Here is a 21,183-nt window from a genome sequence, read left to right on the forward strand (position 1 = left end):
TCCTTTCAGCGGACAAGTGCCATAGTGGGTGGTGTGTCACAGGCCACGCAGTCACGCTGCCTACACCAGGTCTTGAACATCATCACTGCACGGCCATCAGTCCGCAGGCACATATATCTCCCCAGGACTCATGCAGAAAGGCGGACGTACATCCAGGAATTCTATGGTGTGGCTCAATTCCCCAAAGTGCTTGGTGCAATTGTCTGCACACATGTGGCTCTATGTCCACCCAGGGCAACAGAGCACATCTATAGAAACCGCAAGCACTGGCATTCCATCAACGTGCAAGTTGCATGCAATGCCAAGGGAATAATCACATCAGTATATGCCAACTATCCAGGGTCCACCCACGACAGCTTCATCTACAGAATGTCTACCCTATGCCGGGACCTAGAGGCTGGCCAGCATGGAGATACATGGCTGCTTGGTGAGCATGAATGCCACTGCACATGCATGCATGTCAGATACTGGGTCATGACACAACACCACTAATGATACCCATCACCACCTCCGCAGGGGACAGTGCCTACCCTATCAGCCCCCACATGATGACCCCAATCCGGAACCCCACCACGCCACCCCAGGTAAGGTACAACACAGCCCACATTGCAACACGGGGCATAGTGGAGCGCACATTCGGAGTGCTCAAGTCACGCTTTCGCTCCCTTGACCGTTCTGGCGGGCAGCTGTTATATGCTCCCCGAATAGTGTGCAGGATCATAGTGGCAGCATGTGTCCTGCACAACGTTGCAACACGCCGGGGCCTGCCCGTGGACATGGTGGTGCCCCCACATCCACAACCACATGCACGCCCGCTGCGCATGGGAGGGGAAAGGGCACGGGGGGAGGCAGCCCGTACGCAACTGGTGGCCAACTTCTTCACCTAGGAATCACAGTGCTGGCTAGTGCACACTGCTCTGGCACATACCATCTGACAATCAATGATGACACTACCTGACAATGTCTGAAAATTACTTGACAATAAACAGTCAGATACACATCAGCCTGAGATTGTTAACATGGAAGTGTCAATATGTGTGCACCCCTAGCTACACATACACCAGCAATGCATCACAACGCAAAGACACAACTCCATCAATCTAATATGCATTGCCACAGGCGATTCACTACATGACAACATTGCCATGTCACCCATTCCCTTCACAGTCCCGCCACTGAGGACACCATGTCATGGTATGTGACAGCAAACAAACTGGCCATCACAACATGACACCAGTGTCACAAATAGCAGTGCCCCAAATGGAACATAGCCGCACTTGAGCAGCTAACCGCCCTGGAGCCACTACTACACACCTGTGTAAGAGTATTTTCAATCAAATTACACACCAACCCACCCTGAAGCCCACCCAAACAAGACACATTGCATGTAATCAATGGTAGTGTCATTACCTGATTCTGCTGGTATGTCCTCACCGTCCAGATGTACAGTGATGGCGCCATGCAAAAGTGTCAGTGCACATCTACCGACATGTAGTCTGACTCCAGAGAGTATGCCCTTGTGAAGATCTGTGTGAAATACCTGCAAAACATGAGCAACATATGTAAGTAGAGGCACATATCAAACCATCATGCATAGTTAGGTGCAACAACAATGAACACTATGAATGTCTACACAGTATTGACTATGGACTGGCCAACAGCTCATGGGAGTCCAATGTCACCGTGTAATTTGCTGTCACTTGGGCACACCCTTTGCAAGCCCATGGAAACGGAAGCAGGAGGGGTGTGGATGTCTGCTACCCAAGCATCGAAACCAAACTCAGGACAAGCCTGCATGTGCCCAGCCACAATACAGTGTATGCCCAGGTACCCACACAAGGCAACACTCTTGCAAAATAAAAATAAAAATGAGAAAAAATGGCCATGAAAGGGCCGGCGGGGGGGGGGGCCACCTATGAGGTCCGAGGACAGGATGCACGCCACAATCCACCTGTGTGGATCATGGGAAAGGAAAACACCCCATAGGCTCGTGGCCCACACGGCTACTCTGTTGTGGGAGATGAGTCGCTATGGCTCTGGCCAGACCCTGCAGCTGACTCTGGAGGTGGGGGAGCTGCCTCAGAAGATGGTGTGACAATGGGAGGCAGCCCACGCAAAGCACGAGTTTGCTCCTCCATGGCTGCAAGCAGGCGGGTCTGGTAGTTCTGGTTCTGGGTTATAATCATGCGGAGGTCCCCATGCAGTAACTCCCGGGATGACCTGACCTCCGCACGAGTTGCCTGCATCTCGGCCGAGAGCGTCCGTGTCAGACGCTCCAGCTGCTCCTCTGTCCTTCTATGGGATGAAGCCTCAAGCTCTAACAGGGTCGACCTGAGGTGACGGAGTTCTTCCCTCAGGCCTTCCCTGTGGCGCTGGGACTCCATGGAAAGTGATTCCCGCAGAGTCGCCAGTGCCGCCCGCCTGTCCATGTTGGACGCCAACATATCCTCCCTGTGTGCCTGGCAGATGGACTCTGTAGCCTGCTCCAGTCGCTCCATCAGCCTTTCTGGGGGGACAATGGAAGTGGCCACCCTATCCATGGCCTGTGCAATCATCTCGGATGATGCTGCCTGTTGGGTGGCCATACCGTAGATGGATTGCTCCCAAACGGTATTGCCAGGTGGCATACGGCCACCACGTTGACGGGCACCACACCTGCCTGGGGCAAGGCGGACTGCGCCTTGCTGTGCCGGCAAGGCCTCAGGCTGCAGGACTGCATTCCCTCTCTGATCTGCAGCCCCAGGAACAGGATCAGAGATTGGGTGGTGTGGCCCTGCATCCGTAACCACCGGAGGCTGATCTGCCGACACTGACATCCCCATTGAGGGCAATGGCCCGGCTGCAGGTGGGTCGGACAGAGGAGATTCTCTCCCAAGAACACTCACCTGCGACTGCACATAGGTGTCATCCGCCGAGTCTACACCTGAATACTGCTCGGGGGAGGCACCCCCAGAGACACCCCTCGACAGCACGGCCTGCAGCACTTGTGGGTTTTCACCCACAAACACACCACGTCCCTCACTTGTGGTAGGTCGGCCCGGGTTGCCCTCCTGGGACGGCTCCACCACCACATCCCCAGCATCAACAAGTGCTTCGTCCCCTGCAAAGACATGAAAGAGAAAAATGGAAACAGGCATTAGCACCATGGCATGCAACAAGGGCTGATGAACAACAGAGGCAGTAGTTCTACGACACATGTCCAACATGACTGGGAGACCTCCTATGCATTCACCATCACTGGGTCTGTAGGGGAGGCTCAGGGCATACAATGTACAGATTGGAGAGCAACGCCTGCTCACCTTGCTGCCTAGCACTGCCATCACACATTGGCCGTTGATTGCCATGTCAAAGGCACATGCCATCACACACATGGCATGTGACATAGCCACCAAGTGAAGAGGGAGAGGAGGGCTACTTTTTTGGATTTCAACCACTCTGGTCCTGACATTGCATCGTCACATCAATAAGTATACATGTTGTACATGGATCTGCTAGTCCAAATTGGCAACGATGCACAGTGCCTTGTCTACATCAACAAAATGCAGTAAACAATGTGATTCCACCTCCCCATCACCTGTAAAGGATTCATATTGCATTCGTGAAGCACCGGTCAAGTAATGTATGAAGGTACAGCGGAGCACTGAGGGGTGGTGGGGCAGAAGGGGATGCCAGTCAACAATCCTACTGGTGCTGGTGTCATTCATGTCACGCAAGTGCAGGGGTGGGTGGCACAATGAAGTGCAAGGGGAAGTGGCGGCTGGAAGTGCTGTACAAGGTAAGTAGGACTTGACGTCAAGGGCAGATGGTGTTAGGCGCAGACAAGTGCTGGGGGGGTGGCCTATAGGGGTACAGAGACATTCATGCAGTGCTGTGGGCTCGGAGGGGACAGGGGAGGTACACACTGCTTCTGGCTCGGCAAGGTCCTTTCAGATTTCTATGTGTCCTGCAGAGTTGTCACATGCCGCAGATATGTGCCCTTGGATTGGGGATCTCATCTTGGTGAAAAGGGTGAGGCGCTATTGCCTTTGGAGCATGTGGCAGGCCAGTTTGCCAGAGGATGGCCATGATGCAGGACATTCCCTCTCTGCCACCCGGCACCTGTGGTTTGGGTTCACAAGATCCGAGTCATGCCAGGACTCTGCATTGGCATGGGGCTTCAGACAGGTGGTCATGACCGTGGCAAAGACATCCAGTGTACCTGACATGGAGTGGAGCATGGAGTGGGCCCTGTCAGGATGGGAGTGAGCCTAAGGGGGAGCTGGATGGGGGGGAGATTTTGGCAGCATGAGCCTCGACTGACACACACTTCATGGGTCGGAATACCAAGAAGGTGTGTGACAGTGGTGAGGGTGGCTTTGCCTGTGGGGTGGTGAGGGTGAGCTGGGAGGAGAGGAGAATGTGATCACTCCAGGAGAGAGGAGTGCAGAGATGGACGGAGAGGGGAAAATCAGATGAGATCAGAGCATCAAGAGTGTGCCCTGCAGAATGAGTAGGGACAGACGGGAGTCTAGAGGGTGAGAGGGAGTTGCTGAGGTCACAGAAAGGTCACGTGGGGGCGTCAACAAGCATGCAGGTGGATGCGTACAGCACCAAGGATGAGGATTTCTGTGTCTGGGGACATGAGTGAGGAGGAGAGGTGAGGACACTCAGAAAGGAAGTAGTACATTTGACCAGTTTTCCCAGACACAGTACGCACTGTTTGAGAATGTCAAGGTGTGGTGGAGAGAGACCTCACACAAGCCATTCCAGAGTGGAGTAGGTCTAAGTAGGAGTGACAGTGGCAGGAATACCCTCAGGGAAGCCAAGGGCACACCCCCCCTGCACAGTAGTGGCGGGCCAAGGAGAGGGTCAAGGATGCAGACAGAGCTGGCCATCAGACATGTTTCCATGAGACCAAGGATGTCAAGGTGCATAACCTCATGTAAGTGACAGATATCGGAGGAATGCCTGATGCAGCCGCAGTGAAAGGAGTGTAATTGTGGAGGAGGTTGACAGCCTTGTAGGACTTACGGGGAGTGCTAGAGATCAGAGGTGCAGCATGTGTAGGAGTTGGAGTGGGAGGCGGAGAAGGTTCATGGGAGGGTGCAGGGAGGCAGTGCAGGATTGATGAGGAGAGAGGAGGGGGGACAGCAGGAGAGGTAAGGAAGTTGATGAGATGTGGGTAGCATTTCTCAAGGAGATTGAGGTTGGCCTAAGGGCCTTGGACTGAGACGCTCCCATTACCATGCACATCAATAGTGGCCTCTGAGGATTGGAAGGAGGCCAGGAGTACACCCCAACGGGTCCCACCAATGATGGTGGAAGAGGAGCAAGGAGAGAGGACAGGGACCATGTGAAGGGTCTATGGGACAGGCAAAGGCATGTATGAGCAGATGTCAGTGAGAGTTAGCTTAGAGTAGGCTCAGATGCACTGGTCAGCAATAGGGTGGGTCGCATTGGAGGGCAGGGTGCCCTCATTTGACTTTTGGCAAGCAGGTGTCGTGAGTAGGGCACGATGGTCTGAACTGTAGAAGTCATGGAAGATAGACCATGAAGAGCAGCATGGAGTGTGAGGGAATGGGGCTCGAAACCAGACGGTACCAAAGCCCACAGGTAGGAGGTGGATGTCAAGGCAACATCCACAGTATGACAGCATGTTGGTTGGCATTTATATACAGAGGACGCATTAGCATGTGGTATCATTGCATGTCAGGCATGTGAAGATGAAACTTGAATGGCTGGGGGAAAGGATAGGAATGGTATGTAAGACATCAGATGAATAGACAGGGGAGTATGAGCAACAATGTAGTGACAAAATGACAATTCAAGGGCAACTTCCATGGTGTCGGCCCATATGTGCACTGTTGCCAGTAGGGATAGTGCTGTGGCCAGATGGTGTTGCACTGAACATACTGGATGAGGCACATGGGTGCCACTATCAACTCTGCCACACACCCCCTTGACAGGCACCCAACATGAATGCTTCACACACACACCATGCACATGGATAATACACACATGCATGTGCACTCACCGGATGATGCCTCGTAATCAGGGAGGTCTCCCACACCTTGGAGTTGTCCCTCGGTGACGTAGGATCCAGCTACGGACTCGTGTGGTGTGAGTTCTATTTCCTGTGCTGGGGACCCACCTCCAGTCACCAAGGTTGCGGCATGACTTGAGGCCAGCTTATCCTTTGCCCTGCGCTTAAGGTCATTCCAGCGCTTCTGGCAATCACTAGCTGTGCGCCTCACTACTCCAAGGGCACTTATTCTGTCAGCAATGGTATGCCAGTGTGCCTGGCGTCTGGCATGTGTGGTCTTGGACCCTGCAACGATGACCATTTCCCTATCATGATCTGACACATACTGAACAAGTGCATTCAGTTCGGCGTCTGTGAAGCTTGGCTTCCTTGATGGGCCGGACTGTGCAGTCGTGCCTGGGGCATCAGCCTGTGCCGGACGTGCACTCTTCCTCTTGCGCTTGGAAGGGGGTGGGGATCCAGAGTGTCCTACGCCGCTGTGGACACTAGGGGCAGGAGTCGTGGTGGACTCAGTACTGGGTGTGTGGGATTGCCCACTCAGCATGGGAGTAGGTGCAGGCATTGGGGGTAGTGGGATGGGGTCAGGCCTGATCTGAGGTGCATGAACTAGGACCGACACAGTCTTGGCAGGGTGTATGAGAGGTGGGGTGGATGGAGCCACACCCTGGCTACGGGGGCCAGCAGATGACCTATCTGGCATAGATGCGCGTGCCCTGATGACACCAATGTGCACCGGTGTTAGATGTTAGATACGTGCGTGACTCACCGTCTGCCAGGTAAAAGAGCATGAAAAATGAGCGCTTTTGGTTGGCAACACCCCGCCAAAAGAAGATGTGTACGCTGTCTGAGGAGACAGGACAACAGTAGAAGGGGACACTGTTTGAGGGAACAGGCCCAGGTAAACCAGTACAAGAGGAAAAAGAGAAAAAGCTGTCAGAGGTAACAGGGAGTACGAACTGGAAACGCCGTGAAGTAAATCGCGTGTGAAACGACAAGAAGTACAGAATTCACCCACTCGCTCTCCACGAAAAGCACGTACAAGGAAATGGTGTTCAACACTACCTTTTATACAGGCCCACACGTACAGCGTCACTTACGGCTGTAGGTGCTTGGCCCATGTTCACCAATCACACGCTTTGACACTCCTGCGTGTAGCTCACTTTTCACCAATCACACGCTTTGTCACTCCTGCGTGTGGATCCTTTTTCACCAATCACACGCTTTGACACTCCTGCGTGTAGCTCACTTTTCACCAATCACACGCTTTGTCACTCCTGCGTGTAGATCCATGTTCACCAATCACACGCTTTGACACTGCACGTGCAGGTAACTATTGACGCACATATGCTGGTGACGGGTTTTCGCGCGATTCGCTGAGTGTGGGGTTTTCACGTGCAAAATCACTCCCTATCAGGCTGTCCACGCGTTCAAACACGAAAGACCACGCTCCTGGCCAGGAGGCCAAATTTAAGTCCCCCAGAGCCCTGAGCACGCTCCCACCTGCCATCGGCTGCTGCCTGACTGCCTGCTGGCCACGTGCCCCACAGTGCTGGTGGGTGGGGGTGGTGGGAGACATGGGTGGGGGCCTGGTGGAGGGTGCCCCTGGTGGATGGGGGGTGGGGGTGGTGGGAGACATGGATGGGGGCCTGATGGCAGGTGCCCCTGCACTGCTGGGGAGTGGGGGTGGTGGGAGACATGGGTGGGGGCCTGGTGGAGGGTGCCCCTGGTGGATGGGGGTGCAGGGGGACATGATCAGGTGTGCAGGGTAGTCCACTGTTTTGTGGGCTGCCTGCAGGGGCCGTGGAGGGTGTACAGGGTACACCTGTGAGGGCCCACCCAGCCTATTCGCATGTGATAATTCCCACGCACCCCTGTGATACACGTACCCTGGCCAATCGCGTGTTGAACTTCCCGCTACCCCTGTAATACACGCACCCTGGCTGTTCGCGTGTGATAATTGCCGCGTACCCCTGTGATACACGTTCCCTGGCCTATCGCGTGTTCTACTTCACGCGTCCCCCTGTAATACACGTTCCCTGGCCAATCGCGTGTTGTACTTCCCGCTACCCCTGTAATACACGCACCCTGGCTGTTCGCGTGTGATAATTGCCGCGTACCCCTGTAATACACGTTCCCTGGCCTATCGCGTGTTCTACTTCACGCGTCCCCCTGTAATACACGTTCCCTGGCCAATCGCGTGTTGAACTTCCCGCTACCCCTGTAATACACGCACCCTGGCTGTTCGCGTGTGATAATTCCCGCGTAGCCCTGTAATACACGTTCCCTGGCCTATCGCGTGTTCTACTTCACGCGTACCCCTGTAATACACGTACCCTGGCCAATCGCGTGTTGAACTTCCCGCTACCCCTGTAATACACGCACCCTGGCTGTTCGCGTGTGATGATTCCCGCGTACCCCTGTAATTCACGTTCCCTGCCTAGTCGCGTGTAGTACTTCCCGCGTACTCCTGATTTGATGATTGCCCGCTTTTCTTTCCTTGTTTGCCTGCCCTGTGAAGTGGTCCAGGGTTAGCGCAGCCCTTAGCGATGATTTAGCGATTTTGATGGCTTTTCCTTGCGCGAGGGCGTTCTTGGGGGCGTTACTGGCGCTGCTGCAGGCTCGCTGCGATTCTCTGCGCCACGGCTGGTTTGGGAGCTTGAAATCCATGAATACGCTGTGCGCGGAAATCTGTTTTAGCGCACGTGCCTGGCGCAGACTATCGCAGGCGCACGCTGTGCGCCAGCCGCGTGCGCTACTTGTGCGCTGGATTCTATGAATTAGCCTGTAAGTCATTTCTAACCAGGCAGCATCTGATATTAATTGCAATGGCGTTTTTCAAACCCACCCATAGAGATAAATACCTAGGAAGCAATTTGGTAATTACTGAACTGTTCTAGTAGCACTCCTGAACTGTGATCGAGCAAACTAAATACAGGAAGGAGTCAGAAAAAAAGGGACACGCACATTAGATGAGAGGAAGGTTTTGCTTTAATTCAGGACGGACGTTGCACCCCTTTGTAGGTAATTCTTGGATTTACAGATCTGTATTTAAAGAAATACAAAATATACAAGAAGCAGCACCATGCGAAGATGCAGGGTCTGGAAACCTGTGTCTAGTGCAATTACAGCAACTGAATACTTTTTGAAATTGTTGCAAAGATTACAAAACTTTTCAAAGCACCAACAAGTCTGACATTTACAATCCAGGGCACTTAAAAGTAAAGCTTAAGCCAGCTCTCTTTCTTTTCCAAAGTCATGACATATGACTTCAAGTACAATTTGAAATTGTGATAATTAACATAATCAATGAAATAATGAATGATGTGAGTAGCACAAGCACAATGGTCTCGGTGACGCACTACGTAGTGCCATTCAGCACATTAGGTTTTTAAATGTATAGTTCACTGAATCAACTCCTCAAAGTTTGAAGGACAGTCCCTCTACCATTTTTTAGTCTTCTGTGACAGAAACAGAAATCAATCAGAGAAAAACTGATAGTTGTGCCAGGATCAAATTGGGAAGTGTCTGTTCATATAGTTTTAGACCAAGTATATTCTTACAGCGTTGTTTGGGGGAGGCCAAATACAACTTAATTTGGAAGTTCAAAAGCAAAGCAAATCCTCGTATGTATATTTAATGACAGCTCTGGTAACACGTTGAAAGCAAGCGTCTACTTTGTGAGTCACAACATGCATTCATACCAAGGATAGGAAGAGAATCCATGCTATGCTGTATAGGGGACATGCTACAAAACAAAGCAGACGGCAAAGCATGTTGTGCGCTCATTCAGTTAGATATTGTCAATACCTTTGATATTATCACTCACTAAATCCTTCTAGAAAGATTAGAGACCGTGAAACTAAAAGAACCTGATTTGTACAGGGTCAGGTCATTTCTCAATGACAAAACTGAAACCACACACATGGACCCCTTCATGACAAGCTTCCCTCTGGAGTGCTCAAAGGATCAAGTTTATCACCTCTCCTTTTCACTATCTACATGATAGCACTCGCAGAACTTACCAATTCAGGCTGTACATTAGTCAACTACCCAAGACCTAAGGAAATCTCACCAATTCCTGATCACTACACTCAACCGTGATGTTGCTCCTACTGAGCTCTCACTTCCTCTGCTACTCCTCTCCATCCCAGATCCACTCCTACCCATAGACACTACTTGTACCGCTGTGGGGGAATTCCCTATCTAAAGCGCTCCATTGCTTCCCAGCTTGGTTTGCTATATAAATCCCATAGATCCATACATCACTATCTGGCTAGATATTTCCCATATCATCTACAAGCCGGCACAAAACTTTACGTCAAACACAATGGATCACATTTCCTCTGTCAAAATTTCAGATCTCAGATGGACATGGATTCCACACTCGAACTGTAAGTTAAAGACATTGGGCCTCATTACAGGTCGGGAGGTCCGGAAATAACAGTGGCGGTAAACCTGCCGCCACTGTTAATTCCGGACCACCCAATCCCGTGTCCTGCAGGCGGGAGGTGGCGTTCCCGCCAGGTCTGACCTGGCTGGTTTACCACCGCCTGCCTGCAGGCGGACAAGGAAACACTGGCACCATCACGAGATGGTGCCAGTGTTTCCATGATCCCCATTCCGCCTCCGGAATTCCCAAGACACCGGGGTTGTAATGCCCCGGTAATTCTCGGAATCACGGAGGCGGAATGGTAATACGAGTGTGGCGGTAACCGAGGCGGTAAAACCACCTGGTTACTGCCGGACTCATAATGAGGCCCAGTGTGCCTCATTACAAGTTAGCTGGTCCGGATTTAACAGTGGTGGTAAAACCGTACCGGCACCGTTTTCCGGACCGGCTAACTACGACTTCTGTGGCCATGTGGTGTTACACCCACCAGGTCTGACCTGGCGGGCGTGACGCCACTGGCCACAGAAACACAGGCACCATAACCACATGATGCCAGTGTTTCCAATGCCCCCATTCCCGTGGTGTCCTATGGGACTCCACGGGAATGGAGAGTAACAGAATTCTGGCTCCGGAATTACCAGACCACCGGGGCTATAATGCCCCGGTAAGTCTGGCAAGTTCGGAGCCGGTAAATCCCTACAAGTCTGACGCCAGCCTGCCAGTTTTACCGGCACGGCTACCGCAGGACTCGTAATGAGACCCATTGTAATGAGCTACTTCTTGTAACTACAAATACATCATGCCTTTCATAACCTTCATGTACAGATCCCTGGCACTGATTGCACTGGGATGCTGAAGATGAGACTGTACCAAAAGCCTCTACATTGTGTTCCTGGATTACTTACTGAACTGACTGCAAAGCATCCACAACATGGCAGCCAGGATTATTCTGTGACTTAAATGGCACAAACACATCCCTGGAGCCCTCTGAATACTCAATTTACTCATAATCAAAAGGGGGTTTGAATTCAAAACAATGTCAATAGTGACTTTGCACTGCAAAAATACACTTTGCACTGCTCCAATGAATCAGGGTGTTTGTTGGCAGTGCAAAGTCACTTTGCAAAAGTGAAAAGTAACTTTGCACCATGCAGAAAAATACCACGAATCAGACCCTAGGTCTCTCCTCATTCACATATTATAGATTTAATGGATTCAGATACTGATTTCCAGAAATAAATACATAGTTCTTTTTATTGGGAGAAAGTCCACCCAGATAATCAATTTGGGAGAGTTTGAAACCTTAAACATTATTGAACGACTGAGGGCCTCATTACGAATCAGGCGTTAAGGGGTTAACGGCGCCGTAAATGGCGCCGACCCTTAATGCCTGATTCCGAGGTCCCTTTGCGCCATGGTGAGTTTATCGCCTGCTTTTTGCAGGCGTTAAAATCCATGGCGCTAAGGGACCATGGTGCTAATTACGCCACCGTAATTTACGGTGGCGTAATTAGCGCCTTCCCACTCCCATTATGCCCTATGGGACAAAAATGAGAATGGGGAAGGGTAAAATGGGAAATGGGGATTTACCGCCCCACTCACCTTGGAATGGGGCGGCAAATCCGCCATCCACCATGGTGTAAACATAGTTTACACCATGGTGGTAAGGGTACGACCCAGGCGGTAACTTACCGCCTGGGTCGTAATGAGGCCCTGAGTATTGGTTTGTACCTATTTCTCTTTGCTTCATTTCTCTTATTTTGGTTTCTGGTATCTTTCTATGCGAAAACCTAACCTACATGTTGAACGCTTGCATTGGAGAACATAATAGAGGAAACCGTTCTCATGAAAGAACTTGGTAAGACCATCCGACTTAAAAAACTAAATATTTGAAAGAGTTAATCGCAGTAATTATTCCATGTTTAACAATAATATAAATAATAATCGTCCAAAGATCCAGCTACTACTGTTATTTAGGGTTTACATTAGGAGTTGCAAAGTCTAACCTTGTGTAATTGCTGAAGCCACAGAAATCTGGGCCAAAAATAATTCATGAGATGTATTCATTATATCAAAATAGAACCATTCAACCATACATGGAAAAGTTACATTCAAGTGAATTTGTACTAATAGAGACCACTTTGCTACTGCAAAAACGTGTGCAATGTATCATTCATCAAGTAATGATAGATTTGACATTAAGGGGGTAATTCATGGAATAAATGTGCACCGAAATTAGTGGCACAAGCTGGCGCAAGCGTGAAATAGCCGGCGCACGTGTGCGAATTGCACGCGTGAGATTCATGGAAGGCCCGGCGCGTGTTTTTCCGGGGATGTGCGCCAAATCCATGCTTGGCGCACACGGGCGCACACATCACTTCCACATCCCGAACGCTGTGCGCGACGAGCACAGCAAAAGCGCACAACGTTAGTGAACACATCAAAAAGGGGGTGGAACACGGGGCGGAACACGCGGAATGGGGAATAATGCGTGAAAATGAGGGCGTAACTGGGGAAGTATTGCTGGGAAGTACACAGAACGCCCACACGCACGCGAACTACACGTATTCATGGAATCGAATAGGGAAAACCTTCGCACGTCAAAACACACGCACACGCACAATTACATCCGCCACACGAAAGCAGGCGGTTTGGTGTCCGCACAGCATAAAAGTGCGCGCAAACAACAAACAAGCATATACAGCTATGATGAATGTCCCGTTCCTCGCAGCAGTGATCGTGGGACACTGCAGGAGGAGGAGAATAGCCAGGCACCGCATTTTTTTGCCCAGGACCATCCTTTTTGGGATGCCTGATGACCAGGTCTAAGGCAGGTATAGGTTTCCACCTCATATCATCCGAGAGCTGGTCAGGGAGTGGGAAGATGAACTCACATCACCCACCCTGTGCTCCCAGCATTGAGCCCCTTGGAGAAGGTGCTCAATTTACTGCATTTTTTGGCCACTGGGTTATTTCAGCAGACAACTGCCATAGTGGGGGGTGTCTCACAGCCCATGCACTCACGCTGCCTACACCAGGTGTTGGCAATCATCACTGCGTGCCCCGCAGTTCGCAGGCACATATACGTACCCAAAACACCTGCAGAAAGGCAGGCTGTGGTCCTCGACTTCGACAGGGTGGCACACTTCCCGAAAGTGCTTGTTGCCATAGATTGCACCCGATGTGGCCCTACATCCACCTAGGGCCACTGAGCGCATCTATCGAAACCGCAAGCACTAGCATTCCATCAATGTGCAGGTGGTATGCGATGCCAAGGGAATCATCACCTCTGTCTATGCAAACTATTCTGGGTCCACCCGTGATAGTTTCATATTCAGAATGTCCGCCCTGAGCCAGGCCCTGGAAGCTGGGAAGCATGGCGACACATGGCTCCTAGGTGAGTACAAATGCCTGTGCACATGCATGCATGTCACACACAGACAAATACACAAGCCCAACTAATGACAACCATTATCACCTTACATGGGGACAGTGCCTAACCTCTGAGCACCTATATGATGACGCAAATACGGAACCCCACCACACCACCCCAGGTAAGATACAACACAGCCCATATTGCAACCAGTGTCATAGTGGAGTGCACATTCGGAGTGCTCAAGTCACGCTTCCGCTCCCTTGACCTCTCTGGTGGACAGCTACTATATGCACCCCCAGTAGTGTGGAGGATCATTGTGGCAGCATGTGTCCTGCACAACATTGCACCACGGCATGGCGTACCGGTGGACATGGTGGTGCCCCCACATCCCCAACCACATGCATGCCCGCTGCGCATGTGAGGTGAAAGGGCATGTGGCAAGGCAGCCCGTACCCAGCTTGTGGCCACATTTTTCACCTAAACTCCAACCCCTGCAAAGTGCACACAGGCCTGGCACATACAAGGTCAAAATCGATGATGAGAAAGAGACAGTTAACTGTCCCTACCTTACCACCCTGAGAATGTGTCCACGGAAGTGCCACATTGTGTGCATCCCTAGCAAATTAAACACAACCAATCCCATGTGACCAAAGGGAACACATGCAAGGTGCTTTCTCTCCCCCCTTGCTAAACACAGCATGAAAGTACTGGTATTCCACCCAAACCCTCCCAACACCCCTGAACCCCATCTGCCACACCATACCATAGTATGCAACGGTAAAACATCAAACCATATGCACAACCCATGACCAATAGTCATGAAGTGCGACGTGAGAAATGTAAATAGGCACCAGACAATTACACCTGACATGGAATCTGAAGAAATGACTGACCAAAACTTCACACCCTGAAAATGGTGGCACAGATGCATGCCACCAGTGGTGCAAGCAACAAAAGTCAAAATACCTGTTGCCATACACGTTGGACAATTGAAAATTGGCATTTCAAACACCTCTCACTGGACAGCACAGTGAGTGTGCATTTCATTGGGGAAACCCCTTCAGCATCATTTTAAAAAAGGGCATTCAACCAAATAGTACCCTGTCATGCATGTACATGATCAATGACTTGGAAGGGAACATGGATTGTCGTGACACAGCATGCCTGAGAAGGCAATCTGGGTGCACGTGTGTACATGGTGTCAATGTAGTTGGGGGGTGTTGCCTAAGTGTATTTGTCAGTAGGGACAGGCATCGAATGCATGAATGTGAAGTGAAGTGAGTCTCAGTGTCCCGTACACAGCACATGTGAACATTGCACTCAAGGACCCCCCCTGTGTGTTAAACCACACCCATCCCCTGACACCTCCAAATAAAGCACAACAGTGCATCAGCCATTGACCAGCAGAACATATCAGGTACAGAGTACCCCACAGCGACAATGGCAGACAGTAACCCATCACTTAATCATAGAAATTCGTAATACGACCTACACACAAAGTTCATCAAAGCGCATCAAAGTTGGGGGCACAAGGGAGAAGAACAGTACATTCCTACATGTCCTTCAAACAGTCCACAATGTGAAAATGAACTATCAATCGAAGTGGATATTACAAGTGCTTGGAACAATAAGGGAGTGTCTAGGAAGGGAATGTTGGATAACAAAACTAGCATCAACATTGCTATGCCTGATGGCAATAGTTGCAGTGCAGGAGTCACATATGGAGGTGAGTGAGGGAAGAGGAGGGAAGAGGTGAGGAGAGTAACAAAACAAGTGACAAAGTTACATGAATATTAATGCAAAAATTCAAAACAAAAGATAAATATAATTTATGGAACAGCAATTAACGAGTTAATCATATTATTTTTACCAGAAGCGCAACCCACAAAAATGCTTTTTCAATAAGAAACGTGACAAACTGTGGTAAGTCAACAAACAATCGAGATAGTGCTGGTGAGGGGGATAAGAAACACAGAAGGGAATCGGGGAACAGCCGACCTGTAAACAGTGGTGGAGGGACTAATGATAAAAGTAAGTGGCAAAATAATACTAAAAAAGGTGAAGGTGGGGTTGCGGAAGGACGGAGGCAAAGGGAAAATGTCTGCAAAGAAAAAGCGGCTACGTATCACCATGGCTAATGGCAATTGGGGTAGGGATGGAAAATGACAGACGGAGGACATGGAGGAGGGTAAAGGGTGGTTGAGAGGGAGAGGGAGGAGAGAAGGGAGGAGGGGGGCAAGGTCAAAATGCATAAAGGGGGAGATGGGGAAAGAAAGCACACACAGTGGTCAGAGGGAAACCAGATGGTTCAGAAGTGTAGGGGATGTGATGATGAAGGGGGGGCAAAGGGAAACTGGCAGGGGCAGGGGAGATAGGGGGGCAATCAAGTGACCCAGAAGGCTGGTGGACCTCCATGGTGTGCTTTTGGTAGTGGTGGCAGGCTCCAGCATCCTGGTTGGCCAGATTGTCACAAGGGCCAGTGCAACCAATGGGAGGGGGGAGCAGGTCCAGGACACAAACATGACAATCAAATCAAGAGCAATGCGGTCATACCTCAAATGGCACATCAAAAATCCAGCCAGAGCTGCAAGATGGCCAAAGCAAGCAAGGAATGGGTGATCGTTGAAATGCGTGGTGACATGGGTAACTCACCGTGCAGCCTTCATGTGGCATATCATATCAAAATCACTGCAGAGAAAGTGTCCAAATTCAACATTGTCAGCACATGGACCCCTCTCATAATCAGTGTGTCGTACACAGCCAACGGTGCATGGTACCACCTACAGCAGGAAGTGCATGAACATAGACAGTCAATACATAACAACTTTCATAAGCAACAAGATGAAATGCACAGTCAACATAAAACTCACCAAAGTGAAGTGCAGACATGCATTTGAGAAACCATCCGGAATACCCACTAGGGGTGTACACACAAGTAGGACTGCAGGCTGGCCACAGATATGATTGAAGCCCAATGCCCATGTGTGATATGCTGTTACACCGACCCATCCTTGCGAGCCCATGGAAAGGGGAAGCAGGAGTAGCATATGTGTCAAGACCCTAAGCAAAACACATACATAAGACAAGCCTGAATGGGCCCAGCTGGAACACACAGTGGATGCCTTTCAATGCCACAAAGCAGCACACTGTCACATGTATGCACAATAGACAGAAAAAAATGCAATACATAAAAAATCTGCAGAAAATAAAAATCTAAATAAATAATAATTTAAAATTTAAAAATTAAATGAATAATTAAAAAAACAAATTAAAAAATATATAATTTATAGTTAAAAAAATAAAGTAAAATAAAAAAAAATAATGGAGAAAAGAAAATGAAAAAAACATACTTACCAGAAACTATACAATTTGGATGAAAAATAAAATAAAAAATGGCCATATATGACCTGGGGTGCGGGGGGCACCCAGGAGGGGGGAGGTACAGGGTGCACCCCAACACCCACATGTGAAGAGGTTGAGATAAACAGAAAAAAAAACTAATTGGACTCAGCGCCTGCATGGCCCGACCTATGTGGGAGATAGGTTGCCATCATCACCCTCTGGATCGAAATCAAAAGGTGGATGTGGCTCAGTTGACACACCATGCCTAGCCGCACCTTGCCCCTCAATGGCAGCAAGCATGCCGGTCTGGTAAGCCAGGTCCTGGCTGGCAATGAGACTGAGGTCAGCATGCATTACCTCACATGTCACACGTGCTTCCTCCTGCAAGGACTGACGTGTGAGATGGAGTTCTGCATGCATGGCCTCACATGACAAATCGAGTGTCTCACGGCTTGCATGGAGTTCAGCTGAGATGGCTCTTTCAAGCTGCACCATCCTATCTTCTGCCCTCCTACTCTCGTCCATCATGAGCGCAGCCAGAGTAGATCTGAGGGATTGGTGTTCCACCCTCAGGGCCTCACGGTGTGCCTCTGCTTGAGCATTAAGTGCTTGACGCAGAGCCACCATTTCAGCCCGGCGTGCCCTGTCAGACGCTGCCATACCAAGCCTGAGTGAGTGGCACGTGGACTGCGTAGCCCGCTGCTGGAGCACCATTTGCCTTACAGAGAGGAGGATGGAATGGGCTACACTTTCCATACCTTGAGCAATCATCTCAGCTGCTCCTGTGTTGCTGTGCTATGGCAATCATGGAACGCTCCCACTCAATTGACCCCGGTGGCACACGTCCACCGCGTTGCCGGACACATGGTCCTTGCAGGGTTGGTGCCGCCCGCGGCTGCAGGACTGCATCCCTCTGTCAACCTGATGCCCCAGGAGCATGGCCAAATGGTGTTGAGTGTGACCGTGCACCCGTAACCACCACAGGTGGACATTCCAACCCTGCCTGGACCCCTACTGCAGGTGTCGCGGACAGAAGATCATCCAACACAGGACCACTTACCGACGACGACACGTCATGATGCAGATCCGGCTCAACATAGTGGTCAGAGGATACATCAGAGCCTGACTCAGAGTCAGCTCTGGACACGATGGCCTGGAGCACCTGTTGGTTTTCGTGGGCTGCCACCCGACGACAACCACTAGTGCCTGGTTGGTCATGTGAACTGATCACCCTGTCTGGATGACATCTTCATCCTCTGCCGCGAGTGCGTCATCGCCTGCAACATAAAGAAAAGAAACAAGGACACGCATGTCAGTAGCATATACCACACACATACAGTTCACAAAATTGACAGCCAAATAATGAAACAGCCATGTCAAAGGCAAATCAAACCCCAACATGCATGCAGTGGCATTGCAATGCAAGGGTATCCCAAAAGCAGAAAAGAATGTGTTCAAAATGTGAAGGCAACACATGTTTTGCATGTTGCAAATCACCTGCATCACACACAACCTCTAGCAGGCACATATCCAATGCCGAAATGAGAGATGGCAACAAAGAGATGACACCTAGCATAAGCATGTGTCAACACACAAATATCCACAGCTAGAAATCCAACCAAACACACCATGATGCATGTAACATGCATGTTGATGTGCAGCACTCAACTACCATCAACTATGCACAGTACATGTGTCACAGGAGGCACCTATGCTAGTGTCTTTCCATACAGTGAAAGGAGGGACATGGGTACATACATGTCAGATCAACATCACAAGGCAGCATTGTGTTTGCATGTTGAAGGACTTAACTTGGCACAGGAGTGGGTGTGCGTGGTGCAGTGCATGTGTAGCCCCTCAACTTACAACATCAACACGTACATAGTGATGACAATCTCCAAACGTAACGGCAGTGTAACGTCAATTACAGCCATCATGTGCAAATGGCATGCACCATGTAGCATGGTTTCTGTGAAACACCCACCCTCTGGGCAATAGCAGGGAGGCAATGCATGTCAATGACATGTTCCACATATAACTGTGCATTGCCAGACAGTGTTGGCATGCGTCTATTGCATTTCATCATTCAAATGTCACTACAGACAATGAGAAGTGGACATGATGGAGTACAGATAAGGAACCATCAATAGCACATCCATGCATGTAGAATACAACACCAGTTGAAAAGAAGCAGTGGGCCTGTAACAGGGGGAGTCATTTGCATGATACAGATGTGGACAGCCTGAAGTCATGCGTGATGACACACAGACCTACAGTGAGCATGACATGGCTGCCCAAATGGGATGAGAACTGGATCACTCTGGACACATAATACAATGAGCAGGTGGTCAAGGACACCTAAGGGCATACATGGAATGCACATGGAACATGATTGTGCACGCATGTGCATAGGGAGCCACTGCCATCAGCACAGTCAGAGTGAGACACACTGCACCAACGACAAAGGATGTAAATGACATGATATGACATCTCATCAAGATTGCACTCGTACACAAGTGGCTCAGAGCGCAAACAAGCTAAGTGAGTGGGACAAGGGAGAAAAGGAATTCAAAACAACTATCATACTGGGCACAGTAACATTGAGAACACGCAACTGCATGGAGAAGGGATAAAGGGTTGAAGACCCTGTAAGGGGGAGAAGGGGAACGTGCCAAACAGAGGCAACCAAAGAAGGAAAATGAAGTACAATTATAGAATAGCCATTCAAAAGGTGGCAGTGCAGCCGGAAAGTGGCAAGTTCAAGACAATTTGTATAGGGCAAATCTGATGAGTGCAGAAGAAGAGTGGGGGACTGTATGGGTACACACACAGGACCCATTGCAATTGGAGGCATGGAGGCAGTGCAGCAGGGAGGCAGGGTGAGCCGGTACCTGGGCCCGAAGGACAGAGTCTGTGCAGGGGCACAGTGTAGACAGAGGAAACTGTTCAGCTGGGGAGAAGATGGGCTAATGCAGGAGCAAATAGGAAGGTCTTGAGTTACTTCCGGAAGCAGAGAGGTTTCTCCTCAAATTTCTACATGCCCAGTTGACTGTTCCAAAGGGAGTACCCAGCCGTACACACAGATCTGCCCCCAGCTAATCTATTCAATTAACAACTGACCTGGAGGGAGTGTGAGGTGGAGGAGCAAAGGACTCAAGAGTGGAGGAATTTGCAGGGGGATTGTTGCAGCTATTTCAAACCCAGTGCCAAAAAATCATTGTGCACAATGCAGAAGGTCAGAAGTATCCTCCTTGCATCCACTGATAGGCAAAGAAGGGATTACAGAGCTGGAAAGGTAGGATCCAAGGGCATGAGGCCAAGGACAGGTCTTGCAGTCCTGTACTGGATTAGTGGTAGAAGGTGGATTGTGGAGGCAGTTGCAATATTTGAATAGCCTGTCACAGTACTCCAACCTTGAGCAAAACCTTGCATGAGAGACATTGAGCATGTAGTTGAATGATAGGAAAGGAACAGTACCCCTGAGGATGTGAAGAATTTAATCTATCTCAAGATATGTCAGAAATGTGTATGGAAAAGGAATGTGTTGAGTCAAAGGTTACCCAAGGTTGTTGGCCGTGCAGGTGGAGGTAAGAGGAGGGCCAAGTGTGGCTGGCCAGAGAGTGAGGGGAAAGGATGGCAAAGGTGTACCGATGATGAAGATGTCAGTCTTGCTAGCATTTAGACAGAGATCGTTTGCAGTACACCAATTGCAAATGGCAATGAGGCAATCAGAAATAAGGGAGGGAGAAGAGTTGCCCAAGGGCAGCCTGGAAATGAGTTGGTTGTCATAAGCATAGCACTGGAAGTGGTTCAGAAAATGAAAATGCAGTAGGCGAGAGCTGCCGTTTGCTGTTTGTATAGTCAGGCTGAGAGGTCAGACCCCTGGTGCACACCACAGGTTGAGAGGGAGATTGATGAAAGGAAGGAGCCAAGATGTAACTGGGAGGGACACACATGCCAAACACACATGTCTTTGAGTCACACGCATCAATACTCACCAGATGATGCATCATAATCCATCCTCGCTTCCTCCTTTTGACCGGTGGTACTGAC

The sequence above is a fragment of the Ambystoma mexicanum genome, chromosome 4q (genome assembly GCF_040938575.1).
Source record: "Ambystoma mexicanum isolate Mex_15411 chromosome 4q, UKY_AmexF1_1, whole genome shotgun sequence".
Classification (NCBI taxonomy): Eukaryota; Metazoa; Chordata; class Amphibia; order Caudata; family Ambystomatidae; genus Ambystoma; species Ambystoma mexicanum.